We start from the raw sequence: 6,119 nt of genomic DNA, 5'->3' as shown, positions 1-6,119 counted from the left end.
AGGCTTTTAGGCCTGCCTGTATAGCCTCTAGACAACTACACATGTTGACAATGTGGGTTTTCATCATTATTACAGAGATAATTTCAACATTATTACATCACATTTGTTTTGAATAGTATACTTATTTATTATTCTGCAGATTCTGTGCTATAAAGCAACAACTTAACTCAGGCCAGGCCACAAGTATACTCGATTAGAACAGGAAGTAGTTACTGAAACCTTTTACAGAAAATGCCAGAAATAAAGAATGAATCTACCTAATTGTCCATTACCCTTGTCTTATTCTTTTTGAAAGCACACAGGCGGATCTGAAAGGCCCCCATTGACCTACTAAAGAGAGCTTATCACCAAATATAGCAATGAATGGAGGTGGCAATGAGGTGTGAACCAGACCAGCAGAGACTAATGAGGAGCATACTCAGAGAGAGAGAGAGAGAGAGAGAGAGAGAGAGAGAGAGAGAGAGAGAGAGAGTGAGGGACAATTGAGTTAAGGGGAAATTAATCTGTGGAAGAAATGAGAAGTGCAGGGTAGAAAACCCAGTAAGTGATAGGCTAAAGAAATGAAACACAAACCTTATGTACTCGTACTATTTGTAAAGAAAGAAAATAAGAAGAATTTAATCTCAGACCTAAACTTTTGTGGTAGATCAAGCATGTGTTTTCTTTCTCACTGTCTGAGACATTTCAAAAGATCAGACATTTCAAACTCAAGTTTGATAGACGTAATAAGCTAACAGTGTCTGTCAAATTTAAAACCACTTCACAGTAACTGGATAGAGAATCATATGGGAGCATTGGCTAATTCAGTAGTTCCCACCTGTTTTAAAAGATCCTCCATCGTCCCTGTGCCCAAGATCACCTCCCCAGCCTGCTTGAATGACTACAGACCCGTGGCTCTAACCTCAGTGGTCATGAAGTGCTTTGAGAGGCTGATTAAGGAATACATCTGCTCCTCCCTCCCTCCGACCTTGGACCCACTGCAGTTCGCATACAGACCAAATAGATCCACGGATGATCTCCCAGGTCCTCCACACCACTCTCCACATCACAGAAGACCTGACCTGGACTACCCACATCAGTACACTGGTGGGAAAGGCAAGGCAACGCCTGTTCCATCTCAGGCAGCTGAGGAAATTCAAAGTCTCCCGGAGGATCCTTCAGTCCTTCTACTCTGGAGCTGTGGAGAGCATCCTGGCTGGCAACATCACCGTCTGGTACGGTAACAGCACTGCCCAGGACAGGCGAGCTCTGCAAAGAGTGGTACGCCTGGCAGAAAAGACCATGGGAGCTCCAACCCCCCTCTCCATGTCCTGTACACCAGGAGGTGTAGGACCAGAGCCTACAGGATAATGAAGGACCCTCACCACCTGAAAAACGGACTGTTCCAGCTGCTGCTGTCATGCAGCAAGAACAGAGAGACTAAGACTGAGTTTCTTCCCCCATGCCATCAGGATCATCAACGATGACCCCACCAGTGCCCCCCTCAAGTCACTCACACACTCATTGACATCATAACACATATGCACACACATAATCATCCATTGCAGACTCATCCTCTACTGTAATTGTCTGTACTGTCAACCTGTCATTGCCATTGTATATTGCCATTCCATTGCGTACATTGCTTCACCGCTGTTTATACTGCTTATACTGTTTATACTGTTTATACTGTTCATACTGTTTATATTTTTTAGTACTTCTATTTTATTTTATTTTATTCTATTTTAAAACTTATTGTTGCACTACTCTGTGGCACTGTCGCTTTTGCATTTCACTGTATACTTGTATGCACGTGACAAATAAAGAATCTTGAATCTTGAATCATTGGCACTATATCAAATACCATCAGCATGTATGAGCACATATGGTAACTCACTACAAAACATGAAAGCCACTGCTCTTCCATCAATCACATCCTTTATATTTGGAGACTTCATATGGTCTTTGATGTCACTCTGCTCTATTTGATAAGCAACAGATGCTTCAATCAAGTTTGCCCCATCTCACATGCATTGACACATGCATCCCAGTTTGGTTTGTCATTCAAACATGGAGCCAAACTAACAGCAACAATAGGAGGGAGAAGCTGGATCTACTCATCTAGATTGTAAAAAAAAAAAAAAGAAGACTTTTTATTCCACATCAAATAAAACCTTAAACATATGGTTATGTTTGTAGGGATATGTGCCAACGAGGAGCAACCCCATGGCTCAATCCAAAACTGACATGACACTACAGAAAAAGGTTGCTGTGGAGATTCACTGGTTGATATCTGCCTCCAGCTCTCTCTCTCTCAAACAATGGCATTGTGCTCCTCTGGTGTAGGTGTATCATTATCCTCTAATGAGAGAGTGAACAAACATAATCTCTCTGCTGTTGCATTGGTTACAGCTCCAGGCACGTAGTGCAGCTTCTGTTGGGTAGATTCATTTCATCACAACCCCAATATCCTTCTAACTATCCCTCTTCTCAGACATAAAGGGAAACTCTGGAACTGGGAGGAGAAGATAAACCTTGGAATGGGTAATAATTGGAAAGCTGAGTCGATGGTTGTACACCAAGGTAGAAAACAGATTTGTTTTTTTGGGCGCTGTATCAAAACTATGTCTTCATTATGAGAATTGATGTTTAATCATGTCTACTCTACTACCTCTCCAAATAGATTAAAATTCTAACAAAGATAAAGGTTGTTTGCAGCATATATTGGGCGGCACATGAGTTGGACATAGACTCATCTCACAAGGAACCACCATACTGTATATACACCATACTGTATAGGACTACAACAACCTAGTTTATGACCTAAATCCCCGGTAATGTGCTGATGTAAATCACATCATTGTTTCACTTCAATAGGTCTGGCTCCAAACACAGAGCGTAGCTGTAAACTGTGAGACACCACAGACGCTCTCTGATCATAATTTCTTTTAAGATTACTGATGAAGAAGTACCTCCAGTGCTGCATGAGGTCATCAACTATGAAAATGAATGCATGTGTGGGGCATGAATTTGATGATACTAAATTATGCCAAAGAGACATGAAAGACAGGACCAAAATGCTAAACATCTGCTGGTGAATTCAGTCATTTCTTCATTTGGCTCTTTATTCCAGCCTACTTCTGAGAAGACAATACATTAATCATAGTTCACTTTAAAGACATTTGAAGATTTCATCATTTGCCTTGTTGAATATTCTGCCAAACATGACAACAATCCCACTAGCAAGTTATAGACAAACACAGTGACGACATCAGGTAACTGTATGTGCTGATATCAGTACTGATAGCGTAAATTCAAGCACAACTGGGGTAATAGCCTGTGAACAAGCCTCTGTGGTGGCTTGTAACAAATAAAAGTGAGTACATTTTGAGTTTCCTTTTTTTCTTTTATTATGTAGAATTGGGGGTGGGTACACTGATCTACTGGCAGGTACAGTAAGCATCCTTGGCAGAGGTCTGGGGTTGGACTCTCTAGGTGTGGCTGGGATGGGGGGTGGGGTGAGTGGGAGACAGAGGAACAGACTACAGGCCTGGCATCACATGTTGGTCAACTACAGCAGAGTGAGAGGGAACAAAGGGAAAAAAGCTCCCAGACTGCTACAAAGAAGCAATAAAAGTCAGAGTCCAGTGTTATCTGGGCTTTATATAAAGCATGCGTTCTCAACTAATCATTAACTAATCTTTCTCTCTGATGTTTACATGTCACGGTAGCCCAAGAAACACAGAAGTCTCTCAACCTAATTTAGTTTCACTGTTAGCTGACAGAGGGCGACTTGAGTCTCTTTGCATTGGGTATGCTTACACTGTATACATTTCAATGTCAGTTGAACTTTCATTGTTCAACAGTAGACCAAGCCTAGATACACAGTTTGTTTTAAGATAATGTGGAGCAACTAATTTCTCTTTACTCTTCTCTCTCTTTCAATATAAGGAAATGCTCCGGATACTGTTAAAGTCAGGAATGCCCTCTGCAAAAGAAAACCAAAGAGAGGGAAAACCACACATCATCATAAGAACAAACAGGGTATAATTTAATGGTTAGTCGGACAATATCTGCCTGGGGTTGGTTTGCATGCTGATTTCCCTACCAGCCTCTCTACACCCAAAAGTGGTGTTTAATCGTCCTTCCTTCCCCTGTTTGCATTCCATTGTCACTAGGCAAGTACAAATATGCTTTTTATGATCAACAATCCTCAACAAAAAGCCTCCGTCAGTCCTGCCACTAAATCCAGTCCTAACCCAGCCCTCATCCATCCATCAGCAATGCCCCCATCCGTCATGCAGCCCCCCAACTCCAACCCCCACCCCCACCCTGGTCTTTGACATCACGCTGTTGTGGCTTTCCGGGCCTTTATGCTGGCTGTTGTCTGAGGCAGATTGAAGACTCTTTTGTGTCAGCCCCTGTCCTGAGTGGCCAGGAGGAACCTGCTGGGCTCGGAGCAGAGCGACAGGAATGCGCATATGAATGGGCTAGTGTGTGCTGGGCACCTGCTGACAGAGGGCCTGTATGCCTGTGTGTGTCTCAGTTCATCAGCGCAATCATCTTGTTCAATTACATGTGTAGCATGGTGCTGCATTCTCTTGTTATTCACGCATACTGAGAGATGGTCTATTGTTTAAGCCTTTGTGCATATTGTGCTGTTGCTTTGTGTTGAATTCAGTGACAGATCTCAGTGGACAGAACAGCAAGGGCAACCTACCAGCTCCATTGTCTTAACTGGTACTGATCACTGTCACTAGATAAAATAGTTTTCTAGCTTTCCTTTTCCCAATACATTGGTTCCCCTGATTTCCCTTTTCTTAGTAAACAAATGAGCCTGCCAATTTGTACACAAGGTTTTTAGTGGATAAACAATCTGGCGCCAGAGAAGCATTCTCCCCTGCATGTGGAACCTGGGCTGAGGAGGAGACAAGGAGTACTCAACAAGTACTTACACACAGCATCTTGTCCACATATGTTGTCATCCATTGTGGTTTTCTAATTTAATACAATGTGTGTGAATGGAAGCCAATAGTGACATATGTCACTTTTGAGAGGCGATATGGGCAATTTGAGCTCTCAAAGGGCTTTTTTTAGACACCAAGAGCCCTGTTGAATCAGAACCAATGACCAAAGTTTCTGGGTTAAGACAAAGATGATTTTGTTCTTACACAGCGAGTATACATGAATTCAAATGTGTCTTCTCAAATTACAAGAAGAATATAGACCTTATCCCAGTATTCCAGGATCCAGTAGTGATTGAATAAGGCCCAGATATAGTTCTATTGCGGATACTCATGTTTACATGAGATGCTTGTTAAGCTGATCGATTGCCAATTACTCTTGCATGATGGAAACCAGGAAGAAGAGATATGATTAATATTACAACATATTAATTAATTGTTCTCTGAGTGATGTGGTAGCGGTTAGAGGTTGTTTTTCTGGGCATGCTTTTGAGGAGATTACATCTCCATAATCAATAAGAGGAAACTTATTCCCTCCCCTCTGGATCTCAAAATCAAACATAAACATTCTTGAAAATAACCCTTTACAACCAGAAAATATAGTATAGTATATCCATTGGATTTGGTGTGACACATACACAAACACTGCAAACTTTGGAGTATTATTATATTATGTCACTTTTAGTTATGAATAAACAGAGAGTAAGAGAAATCCAAGAAACGATAAACCATGCAATGTTACAATGTTGAAAATGAGGTCCATCAAAATATATCACATTATCAAATGTATCTATAATCATTGTGCCATTTCAAAATACTGGTATTACCTGCAAATACAAACACTCACCAAACAGAAATAATATAATTATATATTATTATAATAATAATAATAATTTTGGCACCATGGCATTTCTGGAATCAGACTACAGCCAGAGCTTTTAGAGAGTGCTACTGCATTCTCTAGTTACCTCAGAGGTGAGCCTCCCGGAGGTCCAAATCAGTCAATGATTGCGTGTCACTCAGTATCATTCCAAGCATGTAGGAACTGGCCAGACAGAAACACAATGCCTTAATCAAACACACATTCTCCTATTCCATACATCCCACTAACATGTCATCCTTCATTTTACTGACTGAGGTGCAAACCAGGCAGAACCACGAAAAAACAGAGATGAC

The sequence above is a fragment of the Argentina silus genome, assembly GCF_951799395.1.
Source record: "Argentina silus genome assembly, chromosome: 7".
Classification (NCBI taxonomy): Eukaryota; Metazoa; Chordata; class Actinopteri; order Argentiniformes; family Argentinidae; genus Argentina; species Argentina silus.
Note: the sequence above shows the minus strand (reverse complement) of the source record.